Source organism: Schistocerca nitens, chromosome 1, assembly GCF_023898315.1.
Source record: "Schistocerca nitens isolate TAMUIC-IGC-003100 chromosome 1, iqSchNite1.1, whole genome shotgun sequence".
NCBI classification, from domain to species: domain Eukaryota; kingdom Metazoa; phylum Arthropoda; class Insecta; order Orthoptera; family Acrididae; genus Schistocerca; species Schistocerca nitens.
Window position 1 is genome coordinate 417,943,197 of NC_064614.1, and position 26,678 is coordinate 417,969,874.

Here is a 26,678-nt window from a genome sequence, read left to right on the forward strand (position 1 = left end):
GACTCAGGGATGGAGACGTGGCTGCACGATCCGTTACAGCCATGCGGATAAGATGCCTGACATCTCGACTGCTAGTGATACGAGGCCGTTGGGATCCAGCACGGCGTTTCGTATTACCCTCCTGAACCCACCGATTCCAACAGTCTGGAACCACGCGACCGCTACCGTCGCAGGTTCGAATCCTGCCTCGGGCATGGATGTTTGTGTTGTCCTTAGGTTAGTTAGGTTTAAGTAGCTCTAAGTTCTAGGGGACTTATGACCTCAGCAGTTGAGTTCCATAGTGCTCAGAACCATTTGAACCATTTGAACCACCGATTCCATGTTCTGCTAACAGTCATTGGATCTCAACCAACGTGAGCTGCAATGTCGCGATACGATAAATCGCAATCGCGATAGGCTACAATCCGACCTTTATCAAAGTCGGAAACGTGATGGTACGCATTTCTCCTCCTTACATGAGGCATCACAACAGCGTTTCACCAGGCAACGACGGTCAACTGCTGTTTCTGTATGAGAAATCGGTTGGAAACGTTCCTCATGTCAGCACGTTGTAGGTGTCTCCACCGGCGCCAACCTTGTGTGAATGCTCTGAAAAGCTAATCATTTGCATATCACAGCATCTTCTTCCTGTCGGCTAAATTTCGCGTCTGTAGCACGTCATCTTTGTGGTGTAGCAATTTTAATGGCCCGTAGTGTACGTCAGAAACGGCGTAACGTATAGAATTTTTTTTTCTTAACTATTCTTTCTGAACTCAACCTACCATGCAACACTTTTAGAAACTTTTCAGACTTTTCCCGACCACCCTGTATATATTTTCTTTAAAGGCGTTTGTTGTTAAGAATAAAAGTTTATTCCCAAGATTTAGCAATTCTCACTTAGTAAATAGTATGCAGAAATCCATTCTGCATTTCGTCTAACATCCTTGACTCTTGTGCAGAAAGGCGAACATACTGCTGCGTCAGTTTTCAGTAAGCTACCTCAAGAATTAGAAAATCGTAGCAGTAATACTCGCACTTTCGAGTCTAAACTGAAGTTTAATCTGCAAAAAACTGGAGCAAAATTCTGTCCTAACATTGTTGATTATGCTGATATGTATATACTCAGTAGCTTGTTGTGTGCGTAGAATTCGAGTACATTTTATTTATTGTTAACTTTTGATGATATAGTTTTGTGTACTGACTCATTCCACGTCCTTGGAGATTGGCTTCTCAATTTAGTTTTACAGAACTGGACGTGTAAATAAATAAAAAGAAAAAGTTTTAGTCTAGTGGTTGCGAAAATTCTCGTACTGAAAAATGGGGCTGTTCTTATTAAGGCAACCGACAGACGGCATAAGCTGTTTTTCCTGCAGCTTGACGCAGCCTTTCAAATTCTAGGTGCCCGCATATTCAAAATATGTACCCAGAACTATGTCTTTATACAATAGGGACAACAACTCCAGTGGATTTAAAGGTCTTATTTTATTTGCAGACGATATCGGTGTTACATTAAACCACCTTCAGGCACCTCCGCGATACCAGGTGATCATTTGGATTAGGCGTAATCTCCATCGTAGATCTAGTACAATGAATTGGTGAACAGACTGTTCAGTTAAGTTTCGGCTGGTTGATTATTGCAATTATCTGCTCTCCAGATTTGCATTAGCTGAAAAGAATACATTAAAGCTTTGGACCCTACTGAGCCCTAAGCCTTTCGTAGACGCTGGTCCACCAAATACGGAATTCGATAAGATGTTGGACCGGAGCACAAGGCCAAATTGGGAAAAGGATAGAGAAGGAAATCGGAGGTGGCCCTTCAAAAGAACCATCCTCGTATTCGCCTTGCCCTAGTCAGGGAAATCACAGAACACCCAAAGTTGGAGGTTTGAAATGCCTCGCTCCTGAATACGAGCCCGGCGTTCCCCATCGATGCGTCACCTCGCGCGGTCGCGGTGGTATTCAACTGGAAGGTAAGGCTGTGCGGGTGTTGGTAGTGGATGACATTTTCACTGCCTGTATTTTGCCGGCGGGAGAAGCAGAGATGGTAGTGTTAACTTCCTCATCAGCAGTCTTTCCACCAATGTCCTCGATTAAATTCCAGGCCTCTCCGCTGTGTCATGAAGTGAGGGCTCGTGACCTCACTGATGGCGACAGGTCCGTCGAATGGGGACGTAGAGCCTGGTGGCACCTTTGGCGTACAACAGAAAGATAACACTACCATGCGCACTCATCTTCTACAATCACTTACACTATACAAGTAGGACAAAACTCTCACATATCCACAGTGAAATGGGGCGGAGGATGAACACTCTCCGCGTCAGGTGGCTGAACCCACCCCGTGGGATATCACAGCCAACGGCGCCAGACCACATTTACGTTTACCTCGCTCGATCACGATACTAGCGAACGCCTCACTTGTCGATGTTGTGCTTCTCTGCAGGAAATGGCCAGTGGCAGAATGGAGCTTTCATATTCATATGCATCATCCGCCGAACGATCGACCTAATGTCAGAAACGATAAAACTGTTTTTATTAACATTGGACTGTGCAGTTTAATATTACGTTGCGATTCAGTTTAAAAAATGTTACTAACACAAAGCTCCGCAGTGAAATTATAGGCATTACTTAGACCAAACATAGTGAAATAATTTCATTGCATCTGAAAAAGAACTTGGACAGCACGTGCTGTCACCCGTTTATGATCGTCTTTTATTTGGGTCAACATTTACTAATAATAATGAAATGAAGTTTAACTAAAAGGAAAGAACCATCTCATTTACAAGAAAAGATGGCAAGCTATTTAAACTAATTTTAAAAAGGCCAAGTTGGACCTCACATCCAGAGGAATTGTGTCTAAAATCGGTGGAGCACACTTGCGAATCTAAAGACAATAAAGTAAGGCAACTCTTTGTGTATATTCGGTGAGCTGTTGTGGTGCCAAAAAATTTTGTCCCTTGGATAGCAATTAAATAATAGCAACTTTTTAATTGTTTATTCATTAATTGTGGAATAATTCAGAATGAACGAGGCTGTATTACAATTGTTAATATTAATACTACTATTAAAATATAACGTACGGAAAGAAATATTAGTTAAACTTTATAAGTAGCCTTGCCATTGCTGATATATGATAGCAAATGTTGGACCCTAACATCAGATCAGTTACGACAAATCGAATCAATTAGACATGAAATTCCTCCGCTTTGGGCGGGATATTCATTTCTGGACCTTAAAAAAAACACCGATATAAGACAATAACTAGATGTAACAGCTATAATTAAAAATACGGATTTAACTGAAAAGACGATGTCAAACCTATGCAATACTATATAACTACTAAAAAACAGCAACAATTGACGAAAGCACTCGTCAATGATGCAGTACGGAGGTCTCGCTCAGGAGGACCTAAGTATATATATGTATAGTTTACTCCATATACAAATATTACTAAAATAAATGGAATTTACAAACTGTAATACTCGTAGAGAACAGTGGCAATACCGCCAAAACAGGCCTATGGCACGAAATATAATAAAACTATTAAATTGGAAGACTCAGCTGAGTAGGAAAGAGAAACGTTGGACGCCCCTTAAGCCCACTTTACACGACGACACTAGGTTGCAGGCAACTCCGCTACCGGCCACTGCGCATGCGCGACGCTCGTTTGCGCAACTCGTTGGTGAAACTAAACACTTTCGGCATGCTCCCAACTTTGGCGACACTAGTTGCATGACTTTTGAGGTTATGTGTGTTCGTACAGCGGAGACAAACTGAAATATGAAGTGGGGAACGGAGAATAATGTTCGCTTTTTGGATATCTATGCTTTGCATAGGTGTTTGTGGGATTTCAGTGATGCTGATTACAAAAGTAAGCAACATATTGCTGCCGCTGAGACCGTCATGTGCGATCATAACATAGATGGTTTGACAATATCTGAACTGCAGGGCAAAATCTATTGAGTTAGGAGCACATATACAACTGAATTGAGAAAAATGCAAGCAAGTGTAATTGTAGCGCTACAGTCTGGAACCGCGCGACCGCTACGATCGCAGGTTCGAATCCTGCCTCGGGCATGGATGTGTGTGATGTCCTTAGGTTAGTTAGGTTTAAGTAGTTCTAAGTTCTAGGGGACTGATGACCTCAGAAGTTGAGTCCCATAGTGCTCAGAGCCATTTGAGCCATTTTGTAATTCTAGCTGTGGCAATGCTCTCGTCTACAAGAGTAAAATCCTATCGTTCTAGTTGGCCAACTCTTTGTAAAGGAATATTGTTGACAGAAGGGTAGGCTATACAAATTCAAGAAGCTGCATTCTTTATTCAATATTCATCTATTTAAAACGTCGCTGCAGTGCTCCCCATTCACAAATGTTAGAATTTTGAAGTATTGCCACTGTAAACATTTATCTTCAAGAGAGTAGTTTGGACACCATTATCTTCTTAAAGCGGCCTGCTTCGAGTAATTATTGTTGCTAATGTTAGTAATTATTACTGTTAATGTTAATAATTATTAGTGTTAATGTAATAGCGTCATTACCAATTAAAACCGTATCTTATAGCATGCCGAGTGTTCTCGATTGTAAAGCACGCATTATGGTATGTAATTTAAGTTCCGGTGACAGTGCTTCATGCATTACAGTACCTTTATTCCTTATCGTATAATTAACTCCATTTAGAATAAACGTGAACAGTTCTGGTGACATTCTAAGATAACTAAGAGAACTTCTTGGATCTTCCGTTATAAATTATTTCAGCAAGGATGCTGAGCAACCTAGCTGACGTCTTTTCTTCACCCATTCACGAATCGAAACACGTTTCTTATTTTTTTTCTTATGCAGCGATACCACGCAACAAGCTTTAACTCCATCACAACTCGTGCGACGTGCACCTGCCAAAACTTTCATTTCAGACACGACTCAGGGACCTACAAAACGTCGAAACTGGTGTACTGGTGTTGCCATGTCCACGGTCATATGTGAAACCACTTGCGTGCAACCCATTCCACGCAACGAGTGGCGCAACACTATGTCATCGTGTAAACTAGGCTTTAAAGAGGTGATGTGAACAGTTCTGAGGCAGAATAATTCTGAGACGGGACAGACCAAAAGGCCATTTCTTTGGAGATGATTGCCGGCCGAAGTGGCCGCGCGGTTCTGGCGCTGCAGTCTGGAACCGCGAGACCGCTACGGTCACAGGTTCGAATCCTGCCTCGGGCATGGACGTGTGATGTCCTTAGGTTAGTTAGGTTTAACTAGTTCTAAGTTCTAGGGGACTAATGACCTCAGCAGTTGAGTCCCATAGTGCTCAGAGCCATTTGAACCATTTGGAGATGATGATTATTATTATTATTGTTAGCAGGTCCCCGCAGATAAACCAGATATGTTGAAATATCTACCTTTTCGTCTTGTTCATTTGTGCAATACCTCCCTCCCAACCAACTAAGTCGTATGCTGCAGATACATGACGAGACTCGTGCATTAAAATAATAAATAATATCTGCAATTTATTTCAGAATAATATGTTCCATTAATGCTGAATATTACTCTTAACATAATGTAACTATGCAATACGTTAACGTCATCATAGCGTCTGGTATATATTTAATATTTAATGAGTCACGTAAGTAGACTTCAAAAACAGAAAAAGTATTTAGTAAAACAAGTATAACAGGAGGGTCATGCGTCCATTCGTACATGACTTGGTTCCTAGTCGCACGCAAACGTAGAACGGCTCGGGCAGAAAACGGAAGCTAATGGAAGAGTGGCTCCGCGCCGAACAACGCAGCCAGTGAATCTTCAGGTTTTGGCGGCGCAAAGACTGTTCCATTAAGTTTCGGGTGTGCAGCCGCAAGAAATCTCCTTCTTCTTCTAATATTTCGGCTTTATAACGTTCAGGAGGCAATTGAAATTCGCTTGACGACGAACTTAATTAATAGAGACAGTGGTTTCAATCTTGATAAATCCTGGAATCCGGCACTTGCTGTAATAAACTCGCAAAGACGTCGTCACAGTGCAGCTCACAATGATATACCGATATGCCAACAAACATCAACTGCGGAGTCATAGATATAATTCGTGCACTATGCACGTCTCTGCCACCGACCAACGTCTCTGGCGCATTTGCATCTGTGGCCGCATGCGCAGTCGCGCGGTACAACAGTATATAGGGACGAAGCGAGCACTGGAGCGGCACTCCTCATCCGCTTGTCTCACCCATCCTCTCCCACCCCCGCCCGCTGCCGCGCCTGTATTCCCACGTCCCACCCGGTCTCCATCTCTCCACCCTCCTTACACTCTCCCAAGGTGGCTTCCGCCAGCTCCCCCTCCCTGATGATGTCCTCCTCCCCTCCATCTACCCCTCCTATCAACTTTGATCCTCCCCCCCCCCACTTCCTGTGTCCTTTCCTTTAGGCACCCTCCCTCCCTTCTCTCTCCTTTTCCCCCCATCCCTCTTCCCCCGGGCTCCCCCTCCCCCTTCCTCCTTTCCTCCTATCTCCTCTGCCCATGGCATCTCTGCTCTCCCCTCTCCCTCTCCCACCCCCCCATCCTCCTTTCTTGGCAGGTCCCCGGCATGCTACGTGGACTTTCGCGCGCCGGAGATCATCGCCATCAGTGTCTCGTGTGTGTGACGTCGTTTTGTGTTTTTAGTGTCCGCCGTCACGCTTCTACGTTCACTTGTGCCGTCGGTTTCATCAGTGTTCTGTGCGCCGTGTCAACGTGTTTTCAGTGTTGTTATCGTCGAGTGTGAACGGCTCCATGTTTTTTGTGTATCTGTGACCACTATTTTTTGCCCGTCACTTTGTCTTTTCTAATTCTCCATTCTGTGTACTGCTATTGTTACCACTATGGCTGAAGAGCGGCGTAGCATGCCGCTGACAGCCTACCTGTTTGTTCAGGTATTAAAATAACAATAAAGGAAAAAAAACTGGAGCGGCAGTCTTGCGGCTCACTCTGAAGATGGCTGAACGTTATGCAACCGAAATATTAGAAGAAGAAGGAGATTTCTTGCGGCTGCACACCCGAAACTTAATGGAACGCAGCCAGTCCTCGCACCAGGGTCGGGCGATGCGTCCGGACGATCGTCCTCGCCGGCTGTGCGTCTGATGGGTCGGTGGGACTTTCGTCCGTTTGCATCGCCTAAGTAGTGCTGCGCGCCGTCTCTGCGAGGCAGCAGGAATGTCTGATGTCTGATGTCATGACCCTCCGGCTCTGTGGCTGAGAGTCTCTAAGAAAAGCATGTACCACCTCTTCTTCTAATGACTGCATCTGAGGTACGACGCAAAGTCCGTGTCGGCGACTACACGTCCTTCGATACGGTAAGTATCAATTATTTGCAATTATTTATCCATTTTCACAAAAAGACTGGAAAGTGATTACAACAGTGTTCGAAAATTAATTAACTATAGCAATGCAATTTACTCTTGTCTTTGTATCGCAAATTACTACTGATTAAACTGCCGCATCGTGGTTTTTATTCGTTTTGATGCCGTAATAATAAGGCTGCTATAAATAATTTTATGATGCCTGATGAGGATCGTCAGGTTCCGAACAAGAAATTAATAAAGATTTATTTCATAAGCAGCTCTTGGCGGTGCTTAAACATGATTTTTTAAAATCTGTTCATTGCAGCCACTGCTACCACGTAGAGTTGTGAGAAGCGATCAGTAGACTGAGACTGAAATACCGACTTCTCTCACGATGTCTGTTTGAGAATCAGATTTATAGTCTATGACTCGGCTTCTTCCAGCAGTCAGTAACATCAGTTCTTTGCTTTCAATCAAAGTAGCGTGACGAGTTGCATTTAAGGAACATTCGTCTTTCCACTTTACAAAAACACGACGTCTAGAAGATCTCCTTACAGCTCGCATAACGCCATATGCAGGATGTTTGGTAGGAGACTGAATGCAGCCATCCATCGTTCGGTCCGGTATTACGAAAGATACACATTTCAGCTAGCGGTACTACCAGGAACCGTACCGTGCGTATCTCCCCAGAAATTTCGCTTCTACGAAGCTCAGTTTCCGCCAGTACGACAAAGTGAAACTTTCCTCCTTCCTGGGACGCTTTCTGGAAAAACAGAGTAGTAAATACTTCTTCCTGAGACAGAAGGAAAATTCAGTGAGTTATCGTGAATTTTAACGTACTTCTTATTGCTCGTTTTGAGTTTATGTACGTCCAGGATTTGTGTTCCTGTTGTCTTTGGTCCTAACACTTGTTTTTCTTGCAGCCCTCAACACAAGTCTATCCTGTGCAGATCTCTTCACCTCCGAATAACTATTGCAACCTACGATTGAACAAGCTTACTGTATTCATCTCTTCGTCGCCTTCTACAATTTTTATATTCCATGCTCCCCTTTAATACTAAATTGACGGTTCCTTAAGTCTCAGAATGTGTCCTATCAACACATCCTTTCTTTTAATCAAGCTGTGCCACAAAATTTCATTTATACCCAGTTCAGTCCGATACCTCCTCATTAGTTACACGATCTGCCCTTCTAATCTCCAGCATTCTTCTACAGCAGCAAATTTCAGAAGCTTCTGTTCTCTTTTCGGCTGAACTGTTAATCTTTCACCTTCCACTTTCGTACAAGTCTACTCCGAAGAGCCGTCGGAAAGCCCAAAGGTGCTGACCGATTGTCGTGTCATCCTCAATCAGTAGACGTCACTGGAAGCGGATATGGAGGGGCATGTGGTCAGCACACCGCTCTCCCGGCTGTTGTCAGTTTTCGTGACCAGAGCCGCTACTTCTCAGTCAAACAGCTCCTCAATTGGCCTCAAAGGGCTGACTGCACCCCTCTTACCAACAGCGCTCAGCAAACTCGGATGGTGACCCACCCAAGTGTTAGCCAAGCCCGAATGCACTTAACTTCGGTGGCTTGACAGGAACCGGTGTTACCGCTGCGGAAAGGCCATTGTGTGTACAAGTGTATATTCCAATTAAATTTCATCGGAAAAGACTTTCTAACAGTTAAATTTGTATTCGGTGTTAACAAACTCCTCTTTCTCAGAAATGCTTTTCTTGCCATTGCCAGTCTACATTTTACATCCTCCCTGCTTCGGCAATCATCATTTATTTTGCTGCACAAATAGCAAAACTTTCAGTGCGTTATTTCCTAATCTAATTCCCTCAGTATAGCCTGATTTAATTCTACCACATTACAATTGTTTCAGTTTCATTAATGAAATAAACTCTTTTCAAGAAACTGTCCGTTTCGTTCAACTACGCTTCCCAGTCCTTTGTCATCTCTGAAAGAATTACAGTCACAGCCATAGGGCAGACTTTTCACTCCTCCTCCTTAAAATTAAATTCTTTCTCCAAATGTTTCTTTGGTGTCCTTTACTCCAGTGTACAGACGGAATACCATGGGGGATAGGTCGCAACTACACCTCAATCCCCTTTCACAATGACAACATTCCTTTCATGTCCTTAAACTCTTATAATTGATGTCTGATTTCTATACAAACTATATACAGCCTTTCGATCCCTCCTACTACGTCCCTACTACCTTCAGAATTTCAGAAGGTTTATCCCAGTCAACACTGTCAAAGGCTTTGTGTAAATCTACAAATGCTGCAAACGTAAATTTGTCTTTCTTTAATCTCTTTTTCTAAGACGAGACGTACTGGCAACATTTCCCTCCCGTGCTATTATATTTCTCCTGAACCCCTACTGATCTTCCCCGAGGTCAGGTTCTGGCAGCGTTTCCTTTCTTCTGTAAATAAATCGTGTCAGTATTTTTCAAGTGCTTTCTTAGGAATTGGAGTCACAACACTCTTCCTAAATTGTGAGGGTATTTTGCCTGTGTCATCATCTTACATTTTCTTGTGTCCGCCTGTCCCAAGGGTCCCAATAATTCAGAGGAAATGTCGTCTACTCCGGGAGCCGTGTTTCGACTTAGAACTTTCAGTGCTCTGTCAAACTTTTCTCTCAGTACCATATCTTTCATTTAATCTTCTTCTGCTTCCTATTCCCTTTCTATAATATTGTCTTCAACATCATTTCCCTGTAGAACCTCTCGGTACATTCCTTCCAGCTTCCAGTATTACCTTCTTTCCTTGGCATCGGCTTACCATCTGAGCTCTTGATATTCATACAGTTGGTGCTCTTTTTCCAAAATCCTCTTTCATCATCTTATATGCGGTATCACCCTCTATTCGAGTTATACATACTTTTAATACCTTTCACTTGTCCTCTAGACACTCCCGTCCAACAATTTCGCGAGAGTCCGAGAATCTCATTTTTTTTAGACGTTTGTATTCCCTTTGGTCTGATTCATTTGCTGTATTTTTATATTGTCCCCTTTCATCAATTAAACTGAATATTTCCTGTGTTACCCAATGGTTTCTATTAGTCCTTCTACTTTTATCTATCTGCCTTCACCAATTCATCTCTCACAATCACCTATTCGTTTTGTAGTGTATTTTCTTCCGCTCTTTCCTTCAAATGTTGCCTAATGCTCCCTCTGAAACGGTCAATAATTATCCAAGTCGCAACTCCTTAATGACCTGCCTTTTTGCAGTTTCCTAAGATTTAACTTACAGTTCAAAAACACTTCACTCCGACCGAACAGGCCATGAATGCACACTGGTACCGATCGGCCACCGTGTCATCCTCAGCCCACAGGCGTCACCGGATGAGGACATGGAGGAGCATATGGTCAGCACACCGCTCTCCCAGCCGTATGTCAGCTTACAAGCTTACAGTTCATAAGTTCATAACCAAAAATTTATGGCCAGAATGCACATCTGCTCCATTTATTATTATTATTATTATTATTACTTTTTTTTATTGGTGGTCACTAGTCTTCTGACTGGTTTGATGCGGCCCGCTGCGAATTCCTCTTCTGTGCTAACCTCTTTACCTCAGAGTAGCACTTTCAACCTAGGTCTTCAATTAATTGCTGGATGTATTCCAGTCTCTGTCTTCCTCTACAGAGTTTGCCCTCTACAGCTCCCTCTGGTACCATGGAAGCCATTTCCTGATGCCTTTACAGCATCCAGTCCCTTCTTCTTGTCAGCGTTTTCCACATATTTCTTTCCTCTCCGATGCTGCGCAGGACCTCCTCATTCCTTACCTTATCAGTCCACCTAATTTTCAACATTCGTCTGTAGGACCACATCTCAAATCCTTCGATTCTCTTCTATTCCGGTTTTTGCACAGTACATGTTTCACTACCTTACAATGGTGTGCTACAGAGGTACATTCTCAGAAGTTTCTTCCTCAAATTAAGGCCTATGTTTGATACTAATAGACTTATCGTCGCCAGGAATCCCCTTTTTGCCAGTGCTAGTCTGCTCCATCCGTCGTTGATTATTTTGCTGCCTAGGTAGCAGAATTCCTTAACTTTATCTACTTTGTCACCACCAATCCTGATGTTAAGTTTCTAACTGTTCTCATTTCTGCTACTTCTCAATACTTTCGTCTTTCTTTGATTTATTCTCAAACCATATTATGCACTTCTTAGATTATTCATTCCATCCAGCATATCATGTAATGCTTCTTAACTTTCACTCAAGATTGCAATGTCATCAGGGAATCATATCATTTATATCCTTTCCCCATGAATTTTCACTCCTGGACCTTTCTTTTATTTCCATCATTGCTTCTTGGATATACAGATTAAGCAGTAGCGGGGAAAGTCTACATCCCTGTCTTACACCCTTTTTAATCCGAGCGCTTCAATCCTGGTCGTCCACTCTTATTATTCCCTCTTAGCTTTTGTACATATTGTATATTACCCGTCTCTCCCTATAGCTTACCCCCATTTTTCTCAGAATTTCGAAAATATTGCTCCTTTTGACATGATCAAACGCTTTTTCCCCATACAGTTTCAAATCTGATTTCGAAATATTTACCTTACCTTTACAATATAGATTTGAAACTTTCCATTTCACCAGCTCTGTTCCATGTATACAAGTACAACCTTCTTTCATGATCCTTAAACCAAGTGTTAACAATAATTGAACTATGCTCTGTGCGGAACTGTACCAGTCGACTACCTCTTTCATTTATTTTCCCCAGTCCATATTCACCTACTATTTTTCCTTCTCTTCCTTTTCTTGTTGAATTCCAGTCCCCCATCCAATTAAATTTTTCTCTCCCTTAAATGTCTGAGTAAATTATTTTTCTTTCAATCCCTTCATCATCTGCGAAACTAGTTGGCATATAATTTTGCGCAACCATGGTGATTAGGGCTTCATGTTATTACCGTGGTGTTGTTAGCTTCAACTCTCCTACCGTGGCGGTATTGGCTTGATCTCCGTGTTGCCAACGATAATTGGTTTAGAATACAGTTCGTAGTAGCTTACACGCATTCCCATTTTCTTATTCATTTCTAGGCCTAATCTTGCATTGCCCCTGTTTAATGGCCGGCCGCTGTGACCGAGAGGTTCCTGGCGCTTCAGACCGGGACCGCGCTGTTGCTACGGTCACAGGTTCGAATCCTGCCTCGGGCATGGATGTGTGTTATGTCCTTAGGTTAGTTAGGTTTAAGTAGTTTTAACTCTAGGGGACTGATGACCTCAGATGTTAAGTCCCATAGCGTTAGAGCCATTTTTTGAACCCTGTTTAATTTTGCATTTATAAACATATAATCATCTGACCAGAGGTCCTGTTCTTCCTGCCACAGCACTTCACTGATTCCCATTATAACTAACTTCAACCTATCCATTTCTCATCCTAAATTCTCTAACGTCCGTACCCAATTAATGGATCCAAAATTCCACAGTCCGACACATACGATGCCAGTTTCAGTTTTGCTGATGACCATAACTTTTGAATGGTCTCCATCTGGAGGTTTCTATGGGAAACTACACTAAGCGCTCAAAAGTCTTGGAATACCTACTAACATCGTGCCGATCCTCCTTTTGCCCAACTTAGTGCAGCAGCTCGGCGTGGTATGGACTCAACAAGTCGTAGGAAATCACCTGCAGAAATATTGATCTATGCTGCCTCTGTAGCCGTCCATAATTTGAGTTGACGTTGCAGCATTTTGTACGGGAACTGACCTCTAGATTTATCCCATAAATTTTCGATGGGTGACTAAATCTTTCGCTAGAACTCACCAGAATGTTCTTCAAACCAGTAGCGAATAATTTTGGCCCGGTGACGTGGCGCACTGCCATCCACAAAAAATGCCATCGTTGTTTGAGAACATGAAGTCTATGAATGGCTGCAAATCGTCTCAGGGTAGCCGAACATAATCGAGGTCTCAGTCCATTCCATGTAAACACATCCAACACCATTATGGAGCCGCCACTAGCTTTCACAGAGCCTTATGACAGCTTGGGTCCATGGCTTCGTTGGGTCTGCGCCATACTCATACCCTGTCATCACTTCATATCAACTGAAATCGGGAATCATCTAACCAAGCCATGGTTTTCCAGTTGTCCAGGGTACAACCGATATCGTCACGAGTCCAGGAGAGGAACAGCAGGCGAGGTCGTGCTGGTAGCAAAGGCACTCGCGTCGGACTTCTGCTGCCATAGCCCATTAACGCCAAATTTCCCCGCACTGTCCTAAAGGATACATTCGTCGTACGCCCCACATCGATTTCTGTGGTTGTTTCATGCAGAGTTGCTTGTCTATTAGCACTGACAACTCTGCGCAAACGTCGCTGTTCTTGATCGCTACGTAAAGGCCATAGGCCACTGCGTTGTCCGTGATAAGAGGTAATGCCTGAAATTTGGTGTTCTTGCCGCACTCTTCGCGCTGTGAATCTCGGAATACTGAATTCCCTAACGATTTCCGAGGTGCAATGCCCAGTGCGTTTAACTCCAATTACCATTCCGGGTCTAAAGTCTTGTTAATTCCCATCGAGCGGCCATAATCATGTCGGAAACTTTTCACATGAATTAACTGAGTACAACTGACATCTCCACCAGTGCACTTCCGTTTTATACCTTATGGGTATGTAATGCTACCGCCATCTGCATATCTTCATATCGTTATCCCATGACTTCTGTCACCATTTACCCAAGACGGTGAAGTTATCATTTAACTATACAGAAGACCTGTATACTTTCGTGAAAAATAACAGCTGTAGTTTCTTCTTGCTCAGACAACCATCCAGACTGTTGCCTCTGCAAGTATTGAAAAGACTGCTGCCCCTTTTCAGGAACCACCCGTCTGCCTGACCTCTCAACAGATACTCCTCCGTAGTCGTTGCACCTACGGCACGGCTTTCTGTATCACTGAGGCACTCGAGCCATCCCACCTCGGCAAGGGAATTTAAGAGCTACTGTAATAGGTCGGATAACATAATAATTTGGATGTACAGTTTTATTTGTTTAAATAATCAGATAGGATTTGTTTGTCTGGTACCCCCCTTAAGAGCAACGATCAATTCTTGGCATTATCTAAGACATCACTGCAATTACACAAGAAATTAATCCTTCATTTTTTTGTAACTGGTGATTTGCAAAATAGTGTTGCTTTATTTGATAAATGCAGAGCATATTGTGTTGCTAGGCTACCACTGACTATTGTTAATTTGTCACCACAAAATACGGGCAGATATAAGGGTACAGTCTTACCGAAAGCTCTAACTAATGTGTCTTGGTGCTAATTTTGACATTTTTCTGTTAACCACTGCCAGCCGCGGTGGTCTTGCGGTTCTAGGCGCTGCAGTCCGGAACAGCGGGACTGCTACGGTCGCAGGTTCGAATCCTGCCTTGGACATGGTTGTGTGTGATGTCCTTAGGTTAGTTAGGTTTAAATAGTTCTAAGTTCTAGGGGACTGATGACCTAAGATGTTAAGTCCCATAGTGCTCAGAGCCATTTGAACCATTTGTTAACCACTGTAAGGTGTCAGGCAAATCCAACACCTTCCATGAAACCCCTGACATGATAACCAAATCCAGTAGTACGTCACCTAGCTCCGAATAAATCGTGACATTAAATTAACCAAAGTAATACGAGTAACGAGTGAGCAAATGGAATACCACAGACTAACACAAGAATGCCTAAATGCATGTCATACCTTCCCACCGTGAGACAGACGCAGTTCTGAGGGGAGAAACGAGAACAGAAGCCGAGAGCAGAACCGTGTTAAGCTAGACGGCCCTACGATAAGGGACGGACACCCACGTCGCCAGCTAACCGACAGGACCACCCACCCCCCCCAGCCCATGTTAAAAGCTAGAGCCCTCCAGAACAACAGTATAGATCTTACGATAACACTAAAAGGGCCACACCAGCCGCAAGTTTTAGCGTGAGACTTTTTCGCGTCTCTGTTACGTTGCAAACGTTAAAAACATTGCCCCACCACGAAAAGTAAGCGCCAGGACTACCCCCCGGCCCATGTTAAAAGATAGAGCCCTCCAGAAGAACAGTATAGATCTTACGATAACACTAAAAGGGCCACGCCAGCTGCAAGGTTGAGCGTGAGACTTTTTCGCGTCTCTGTTACGTTGCAAACTTTAAAAACATTGCCCCACCACGAAAAGTATAACGTTTCTCATTGGATAGACAGAATGTTTGTAGGCGGAGCTTAAGGTTAACATTGAGACCCTGATTGGTCAGATGAAAACACAGCCAGATAGTTTTTTTTAAACCAACTTCGGTAAATTGTAGTAAGGAGAAGTTAGGAGAGGAGTTGCTTCGGAGACGGCAAGCTGTATGGAGCTGCGCCGGCCGCCGCCCCCTGACGAACACCGACAAGGTAATGAACGCACGCGATGCCGCATTTTTGAGCGCATAAGGCTTTACTCAGAACTGCAGAAGTCTCATCTGTTACATCCCCTTTTTACGTAATACTAGTGTCGATCGTCAATTGAAGGTCATGGTATTCACATTTGCTACGTAAGTTAAAAATCTCAAACGCGATGATTTTTCTGTTATATAATTATTGAGAAGGCACAGCAGCCACTGTAATTTACGACAAGTTAGATAAGTAATTAAAGATAATTGAGGGTCACTGTAGACCATTTTGATAGTTCTCTCTTTTGTGAAACTTAATTTAAACCTAGATTATAGATGTGATATGGCATAGGTCATCCTTCGATCCATTGTAGAACCTGGAAACCCATTCAGGGAATATTCGTTCACATTTTGTTGAACGCAGTTGGTTTTTATCATTCTGTATTAAAACATTTCCTTTTATCAATAGTGCAATTTATAAACAATGTTTTGTGAGTAGAATAAAATTTCCAAAGGTAAACTTAACTGCTTTTTCGACGTTATATTACCAGCTAACTAAAAATAGGAAAGCCTTGAACCCCTTCCACTAAATTTATTTAGTATTAAGATTCTTTTACAGGAAGTGCAGTGGAGCTGACGCTGAAATCGTTAAGTATTTGGTTATATCATCGCTAGTCTCACTGAACTCTTCTGAACTCTACATGTCATGTGTGGTCTGGCGTCTCCTTACCAGCAACAGGTCCCAGGTTCAAACTAGTCAATTCCCTAAAAACACGCTCAGAGCGTCGTTGCGTGAAAGTGGTAGGGAGACACGACATAGAACAACAGACACCACGCAGAATGTTAGACCACGAATGATTTTTATATATCGTAATTGCACTATGGAGTACTTTTTGTACAGCAGGAAAATCATTATAAATGGAACATATGATGCTCGAGTTTTCATTTTCTTACAGTTGTAATTCTCTAGCTCTTCTGATGCGCTAAAGTACACATTATGTAGTATACATTTATTAAAAAGTGAATCAGTTGAAAATATTCCTAAATGAATCGTGAAACATATGAACAAAGGAAACGTCAAAAGTTCTAAGTTTCAAATTTTTGGGAGAATCAAAAAACAATGTACCTCTTTACACTGCTGACGCTACCACTGCAAAAATAATGAGACAAATTAGAAGTTAAATAATTAGTTGAGAACTTCTATGTGTCATACCAGGAAACTGACTTGTTCTTAGTGCCAATAAGAAAACTTTTGTTAGCATGTGTCATTAATTCGTTTTATTTGTGATAATACAGGACACAAATAAAGTGGCAATGTTTTAGGCAATAGCCGGCCGCTGTGGCTGAGAGGTTCTAGGCGCTTCAGTCCGGAACCGCGCTGCTGCTGCGGTCGCAGGTTCGAATCCTGACTCGGGCATGGATTTGTGTGATGTCCTTAGGTTAGTTAGGTTTAAGTAGTTCTAAGTCTAGGGGACTGATGACCTCAGATGTTAAGTCCCATAGTGCTTAGAGCCATCTGAATCATTTTTAGGCAATAGAATTGTAGTCAACAAAAACCATTTATCATACCTTTTGAATTTTTACAAATCCATTATTGTGGTCACATGTCGCAACGTTCACCGTAGGTCTCCCTGTGCTGTTAAGGAAGAAATGGCAAAAACATCAACAGGATCACCTGCTTTGCAATTGATAAATATGGCTTGTCTTTCAGATATAGTATGTCATGGCATGCATGAGCCATGATTTTTTCTCTGTTGAATACATCCACATTTTTCCATTCTTCTGTTTCAGAGTAGGAATTCTTATAGCTATTTGAGATGAATAACTATGAGAAACTTTTGTTCAATGCATTTGTAGATCTTTCACACATGCATTGACAGCAATGTTTTAGCAGCATCTTTAAAATGAAAGTAGTCAGTTGTATGCAGTGAAATTACATGGAATGGTGTCAGTTTTAGGTGACTCAACAGTCTTGTGCAAATCTTGATGAAAAAATGCCTTGCCTAGCTTTCTTTGCTTTTATACATGGTATTCCAGGAGGAAACGTCCATATTCAGGGATATGACAGCAACTATCATTTGAAGCATAAAATTTCATTTGGACATTTGCCCTATTCCGAATGGTTTCCGAAATCGGATACATTTAAGATACATTATTCTTTATTTTATATATTATGCAATACATTGTCAAGTTTACGCGTGTACAACAATTAATAAACATTACAACGTGCGTTTTATAAGGTATGAGTTGAAAAATATCGTATTTTAGCTCGTATTTTTAACACGTTCACCCCTAAGCATTATCGTACGCGTCGCATTGTAGTTTTTGTACGTTCTCAAAATGTTCAACAAACGAATTTTCCAAAAAATACAAGAAATTCTGTCCCGTCAATCGCCCTTCTTAAATTAATGGACCTACCAATAAGCTACCAATCATGCTGCACCAAAGAGTGATCGAGAAACGAACTTGGAAATTGGTTTCTACTGCAGCGCGTGGATTTTTCTGCGATCATCGATGTGTTGTTGACTCCATTCTGTGTAAAAGTAGCTTCATCAGTGAATAGCATTAATGGAAACAACTGACGATTGTCATTTAACCAGTGACAATATTCAATTCGTGTGGCATTGTCTCCAATGAAAAGTTTGTGATCAGGCTGTATATTAAATGGTAACATGTTTGACGCATGTAATGTTCGCCATGCGAATGTTTGTGGGACATTGATAAGTGCAGAAAGTCGCCGTATGTTGGCAGGACTACGCTGCACCATCTCAACAGCGTGCCATTGTTCCTAGCTACACTGCTGAAGTACACGTTCAAAAGAAAAATGCCAACTTTGAAGAATACATACTTTACACAATATGCTGAAAACTCTGGTAACAATACGATCAGCTACTTGCACGTCAGAAAGGGCCGACGGTATTCTTCTGTGGTAGCAGGAGCAGTACCATCGCAGAAGTGGTAAACATACACCATATATGCATGTTCTTCATGGGTTAGATCTGTGACATTTCAGCCAGCGCGTTTACAAACACAGCTGACCAGTGCTTCTTTCTGATACAGTCTCAGTCCCTTCCACAACTTGACTCATGCCATGGAATACTGCTCGTTCCATGGGCTAGTTTAAAGACAGGAAGGCGTACCAAGGAAACAGCACGAAATCAACGACGTAAGCTGGGCTGGAATAAAACGTCAAAGAGGATGGGTGGGTAAGACACCTACGTGCACGCCACTAGCCCAAAAAGAAAGTACATTAAATGTTTCAATCTCGGAAACCATTCGGAAAAAGCGCATGACCATATGAAGTGTTTTGCTTTAAATGATCGTTCCTGTCCTATCTCAGAATATTGATCTTTCCTCCTAACGAAACCTGTGTAATTGCAAAATCTCTGTCACTGCTCAAAACGTTGTGGCCACCAATTAAAACACTTGTTTGCTGTGTCTTATCTCTGTAAATCATTCCAGGCTAAATGGAGGAATACAATTCAGGGAGACAGTCGTGTACGGATTCTCGGATCCAATCTGAGGAACAGCCAAGTGCTGCGCGTCTGTTGGTGAGCATATTCTGAAGCTTACAGCGCCATCTGTTTGTCAAATTTTCGCTAAATTGTTTTTTGTTCCATGAGGTTTCCGCTTGCATCAGTAACATGCTGTTCGAATTCGACGCCATTCTGTTCAATAGTTCTCTTTCTACAGCGTTTTGATATTGGACATTCAATTATGGGCACTCTTTATGTCCCTGTCCAACTGCCACTTTCTCCACCATACCTCGGCAGCTCAAACATTCTGGGGTCCAAATTATTTTTTGCCTTGTACCCATGCGTTTAAAATTTCGGTCCAAAATATGCCCTCCACTATATCTGCATGTTAAAGTTCGCCAGTCTGGGAGGGTCCAGACCCCTACGGCCTATCTATGGCTTCCAGTCACCTGTATATCTTCATTTCCACTGTCTCTTCTCTCTTTTGCTCGCACTGCTTATATCTCCATTCATCTCTCTTTCCAAAAGTAAAATTGGTTCCATTCCATGCTTGGCGCCTGTTAGAGCAACCGGTCTTGGCTGCAAATTATTTTCTCTGTTTATTAACAGTGACGTGTTTCGCCCTTGTGGGGCATCTTCACAAGGGCAAAATGCGCCACTGTCAATAAATAGATAAAACAATTTGCAGCCAAGACTACCTTATTTCAAGGCATCTCTCTTTTTCTTTTACTGCCTCTGTCTCTCACTGACTATTAATATCTCCTCTCTGGCTACCACAGCCACTATCTTCATCCATCTCTGTTTCTCTTTCACTGCCACTTTTCTCTCCCACCATCACTATCTCCCCCCACCCCCCTCTCCCTCTCTCTGCGTGTATGTGTGTGTGTGTGTGTGTGTGTGTGTGTCCCACTTGCATTGTCTCCTCACTCCTCCAATGTCATAGCATACGTCCTATTCTCTTTCAGCACAATAAAGCACGAATATATTCATATACAAAATGTTTTGGCGAGGAAGGCAGAATGAGGACTGAGGCAGCTGCTTTCCCATTTTTCTGTCAGAGTCCTTTAAAAAGGAACATATTCGCCTTTTTTGTCCTCCGGCAGGAGCATTTTTCCGCTGGTTGCCTTCGTTTCTCTGCTGCATCAGGTTTTGCTGCTTATATAAGACAAATTTGTAGGTCAGTAAAGTTTTAACAATTTATGTATACTCGTATACTTCGGCACCTTTATATACTTTGATACATATGAAAAACAAAAAAGTGTGCCTAATATAATCTTATCACAAAGTCGTTTGTTTCACATATTTCTGGATACTTCCTTCGTCGATCGCAATTCGTCGAAAAACCCCGGTTGATAATTTGTGGCCCGCATCTCGTGGTCGTGCGGTAGCGTTCTCGCTTCCCACGCCCGGGTTCCCGGGTTCGATTCCCGGCGGGGTCAGGGATTTTCTCGTCCTCGTGATGGCTGGGTGTTGTGTGATGTCCTTAGGTTAGTTGGGTTTAAGTGGTTCTAAGTTCTAGGGGACTGATGACCATAGTGCTCAGAGCCATTTGAACCATTTAATAATTTGTGTCTTAAAAGCAGAAAAAGGTTATTAAAAAAAATTTTTGGCGTTTTCAGTCTTTTCAGTTTCACATAATTTTTGGCACGCGTTGTTGGCTTTCCGCAACGTCTGCGAATGTTCTTTAATAATAGTGCTTACACTGTCTTTGCTTATCTTCAACTCTTCTGCGCTTATTCTCAAAGACAGTCGCGGATCATCCCCAAACATCCGTCTCCACTCCGTGTTATTGCAAAATGGAGCGAAAAATGGAGGAATGTGTTAACAAGAAGTTTTCTTTCAAATGGAAAATGGTGGCGGAGACTCATGGAATATTAGTGCCAGTGTACGGTGTCGAAACAGCGAGAGAATGTCAGATGTAAATCGGTTGGAAAACGTCAGCAAAAGTTTGTTGTGGGATCGCTTGAAGCTCCGTGGTCAAGCATTACTGGATATCTGCGATGTCTGCGAATGTTCTTGAACGATAGTTCAGGTCAACGCGCACAATCACAGTCATCATTGAACGAGAGCGAGGGATCCCAGTCAACATTGAACGAGAGCGAGAGCTTCTCGCACATGTCGGCGACAGTCTTTGGGAATGACAACAGAAGTATCGAAGATAGAAACGCAGCGCAAGCACTATTGTTCACGAATATGTGCATACTTTGTGGCTCTTCATCAACGTGTGACCATGGTGCTCGAAGCGATTCTACAGAAGATTTTGCTGACAGTTGTCAACAGCTTCTCAACCGATGTCATAAGTGAACTGCAGCTAATGATGATTACACTGAGGTGACAAAAGTCATGAGATGGCGATGTGCACGTATACTGATGGCGGCAGAATCACGTACACAAGGTATAAAAGGACAGTTCATTGGCCGAGCTGTCATTTGTAGTCAGGTGATTCTCGTGAGAAGGTTTTCGACGTGATTATGGCCGCACGACAGGGAATTAACAGACGTTGAAGGCGGAATGGTAGTTGGATCTAGACGCATGGGACATTCCATTTCGTAAATCGTTAGGCAGTTCAATATTCCGAGCTCCACAGTGTCAAAAGCGTGTCGAGAATACCAAATTTCAGGCATTACCTCTCACCGCGGAGAAGACAGTGGCCGAGTGTCTTCACTTAACGACCGAGAACAGTGACGTTTGCGTAGAGTTGTCAGTGCTGACAGGCAAGTAACAGTACGTGGAATAACCGCAGAAATCAATGTGGGAGGTACGACGAACGTATCCGTTTGGACAATGCGGCGAAATTTGCCATTAATGGGCTATGTCAGTAGACAACCGACACGATTGCCTTTGCTAACAGCGCGGGATCACCTGCAGCGCCTCTCCTGGGCTCGTTGCCATATCGGTTGGAACTTATACGACTCGAAGACAGTGGCCTGGTCAGATAAATTCCGATTTCAGTTGGTAAAAGCTGATGACAGGGTTCGAGTGCTACGCAGACCCCACGAAGCCACAGACCCAATTGTCACCAACTCACTGTGCAAGCTGCTGATCGCTCCATAATGGCGTGGGCTGTGTTTACGTGAAACTGAACCGATCATTGACTGAAAATGGTTACGTTCGGCTGTTTGGATACCATTCGCAGCCGTTCATGGATTTCATGTTCTCATAAAACGATGCAATTTTTATGGCTGACATTGCGCCTTGTCAGTGGGTAACAGTTGTTCGAGATTAGCTTGAAGAACACTCTGGACAATTCAGGCGAATGATTTGGCTTCGCCGGCCGGGGTGGCCGAGCGGTTCGAGGCGCCACAGTCTGGAACCGAGCGACCGCTACGGTTGCAGGTTCGAATCCTGCCTCGGGCATGGGTGTGTGTGTGATGTCGTTAGGTTCTCTGCCTCGAGATGACTGGGTGTTGTGTGATGTCCTTAGGTTGGTTAGGTTTAAGTAGTTCTAAGTTCTAGGGGACTGATGACCATATTCCCATAGTGCTCAGAGCCATTTTATGTCGTTAGCTTAGTTTTTGTTTAAGTAGTCTAAGTTCTAGGGGACTGATGACCTCAGAAGTTAAGTCCCATAGTGCTCAGAGCCATTTGAACCATTTTGATTTGGCTTCCCACATCGCCCATCACGAATCCCATCGAACATGGGACATAATCTAGATGTCATTTGGTGCACAAAATTCTACACTGACAACACTTTCGCAATTATGGAGGGCTATAGAGGCAGCATGGCTCAGTATTTCAGCAGGAGACTACCGAAGATTTGGTGAGCCCACGCTAAGTCGAGTGGCTGCACTACGCTGGGCAAAAGGAATCCTGACGCGATATTAGGAGGTACTCGATGACTTTTGTCACTTCGGTGTACTTCGAAGTCTAGTAATGGTACTTTGTTATAATGCTTCTTTCCTTAATTTTTTGCGACCACTCGCCAAGTTTTCAGACGCACCTTGTTAGATAGACCACCGTTTGAAATCAATATCTTAAACTTGAAAATTTGCGGCGAACTATCGGTGTAGTATCACGCCCTGTTAGTCTGGTTTGCTGAACTCTGCGCTCGCCGGAGCGTGCGCAGACGGGTTAGCACACTCATACAGTTCTCCCGGCAGCCTACAGCGCAGGGGCTGCCCTAGCCTGGATGCCGTCCGTACAGCGAGATAAACTGCCCTGCTAGTTGAAGTGGACTTGGCGCCGCTGCTTCGCGCGTCTGCTACGACCAATCACGTGATGCGATTTTGTTTACCTCTGTATTGCAACGTCTCAGCGTTACCGGATTGCACTTAGTGTTGCTAGCTGTCAGGGATCTTCCTCCGTCGTAGGAACGATGTTCGTGAGTCACTGGCTATTTTTACAGTGTTACGAAAGCCTAAGCACGTAGGGCTGCAATATACTTAACAATTATGGACAAGCTTTAGCCCTTTCCATTAATGAACGTTCTTGGAAGTGATCAGCGTTGAGTTTTGATTTTCGATATTCCATTTATTTGTCTCTTTTCTTCAACAGTTATTTTGTAGTATTTTTCACATTGCGCCACGAGATTCCATTTCACGTTACCTTAACGATTTGGAGTTGGATGTGAGAGAACGAACTGGTCACATTCCTTCCTATTACAAAGCACTTGATGGAACAATGAGGTGTTCTGTGCGTCGGGCAGACAGTTCAATTTAAGTGTACACCGATTCACTAAGAGTACAAAAGAATTTGTTTGTGTCATTTTACCTAACACGACGAGACAAAGCGCATTTTTAAAATACGTCACTGAGGTTCCTACGCATAGCAAGACACATAGAATATTGGATGATGGCCATACATTTGTGTATTTCTCTTCTCTTCCGCTTCTGGTTTTACAGAGAATAACAATCTCTCTATTTTTGTAGGGAGCACATTGTACTCATGTGGGAGCGATCTAGATGGTTGTACAACAATAAACTGGTAGCCAAGATCGCAGGAATTCTTTTTATTCCATGATTAAAAGTTTCAGCGAAACTAAAGCCGCCATCATCGGATCCTAGGATACATACAAGTTACAACATCAAGGCAGACAATGGTGATATTAATAGTTGCCTATAACACACAAGCGCAAGCTAGGTGTGTGTGATGGAGACTCTTAACATTTATAATGTCATCTCTCTTGGATGCCTATGTGCTACGTATGACAATTTTGTAAGGCCTGCGTATTATAGGTAACTGTTAATATCACCATTGTCTGCCTTGATGTTGTAACCTGTATGTGTCCTAAGATCCGATGATGGCGGCTTTAGTTTCGCCGAAACCGGTAATCACGGAATAAAAAGAATTCCTGAGATCTTGGCTACCAGTTTATTGTTGTACATCTCTCTATTTTGTTTTCAATAAAAGTATTCCTAATGATAGAGTGTGTTCGAGATGATATTTTTGTTTCTGTAATGTGTGGGTGATATCAGATCAAATGTGCTACACCTCGTATCAACAGCGAATAATCCAAACAAACTATTATTTTAAGTACAACTTTATTCAGGCAATTGACACAGTGAGTTCAAAACTGTCTATGTTATTCATTAACGCTCACATCAAAACGCATGCTGACAAAAACGAATGCTTGGATTCCTAAGAAAGTGTCTACCGTGCCATGTTAGCGTGGGACTGTGGATCTTGGCTTGTGTCAAATTTTATCTACTCAGTGGTGACCCATACGTAGAATATGTCATATGGGCTTTATTTACACACACGCCTTGTACGAATACACAACGACTTACCCACAGCAAAAGACGCTCTAAAAACATGTTCAAATATGTGTGAATTCCTAAGGGACCAAACTGCTGACGTGATGGGTCCCTGGACTTGTAACGCCGGAAATGCATATCCTCCTATTTCCATCTATTGTACTATAAATTTGTTTTGCTTATTTTTGTTAACTGAATATATGACATTTCTGTGTCTTTACATATTGTACTTGTTTTACTATTTGTATATATATATATTTATGCATTTATGTCGATGTATAATTGGTTTGTTTCGTAAATATTATTTGTATTTTTACGCTGGGTCTTGCCGAGGGAAAACTGCTATCGAACGATTACATCGATAGGTCGTGTGAAGAACGAAAGTGTGTAGGATCTTTGGTAGTGTTAACTCGGCCGCGTGGAGAGCGGGCAGCGAGAGGGAGTCTGGCTGGAGTAGCGAGTGGAGCAGGTGTGTTGTGTGACGCTCCCGCGAGTTGCCGCGCTTTCGGGGTTTGGCAGCATGTAATTGCGCTCGACTTGCGATGATAGTTTCTGACATGGTGTCGCGGACGGGAAGCATTAGCTGGCGCACATCAAGAGCCCGTTTCGCCTGGTGACCGTGTCGAAAAGAAGGCGCGCCAGCATCCAGCTTCTGCAACAGCGACGGCCGAAATGAGTGACTGTCGCCACCTCCTCGATCGACGGCTTCAAACCTTCAATCAACCAACAAGGAAGACTAAAAGCACGTAAAGTTTCAGAACTGTATGGCAGACCTCAGCTTTTAAAACTGCTCAAATCACAAAATTACAGCAACGTAGCATGATCCTTTGTTGCTCATTGTCCCAATTGCATTACCAAGCAGGATCCCTTCCTTTTCCGGAATGAACCCGAGTGTCGTTGAAATTCAAACGCCAGCATTAAAATAATATAATTAGATTTCACTGCTTTAATTTCAAAGTTCAGTTAAAGTATTCATAGCTGGCTACAATATTTAGATTACACGAGCACAAATTAAGAGTGCGAGTTTTGTTAGCATATTTTAGCTTACCTGTGACTGCAGCTCAGCTTGGTACGTACTAAATTTTACTATTGTTAATCGTTCAGAATCATTTAATTCAAGTTCAAAGTTAAATCTCTTATTTCTAAATTGCGTAGATTCAAGTAGCTTTTGAAATGATTGTTGAGATAGTCCAAGACTAACCGTATTTTACTGAATTTCGATGTGCTTCAGAAAGAAAGCTTCTTATTAATTTCAGTCACTAAATTAACTTTCAATTTTCCGGTTTTATTAATTCTTTTGCTAAATTAAGTCAGAGTGCAGCGAAATTTATTACTTCTGACAAACTTTCAGTTTTCACACTACACGTGTCAACCTTCAGTTGCCACGCTTCTAGTGCTAATTATATGTGTAATTACCTTTCTTTTTCAGTTACTATAGTAATTGTCCTTAGGACTGGCGACCGTAATTTCCCCCAAATCTCAAATATCTAATTACCGCTAGTTAATTGTTAACGTAACGGCCGCACATTTACTTTCTTTATTAACTTTACCCCTTTTCAAAATTAATTTCCATCCGTTTCATTTGCATTTTTCCTTTCATTTAGATGTAACCCTTTCCTCCCTCTTTACCGACAGATTAACTTCGGTGACGATTGCTTTTCCCAAATTTCCATTAGGTACACGCGGTTTAATTTTTCACTGTCATTAAGGTCGATAAGTGAGGGGGAGGTTACAGACTTACATACTACTTCAACTAACTTATGCTAAGAACAACACACACGCTCATGCCCGAGGGAGGAGTCGAACCTCCGATGGGAGGGGCCGCGCAATTCGTGGCATGGTGCCTCAAACCACGCGACCACTCGGCGCTGCTAACAGACGCTCTAGTTTTGGA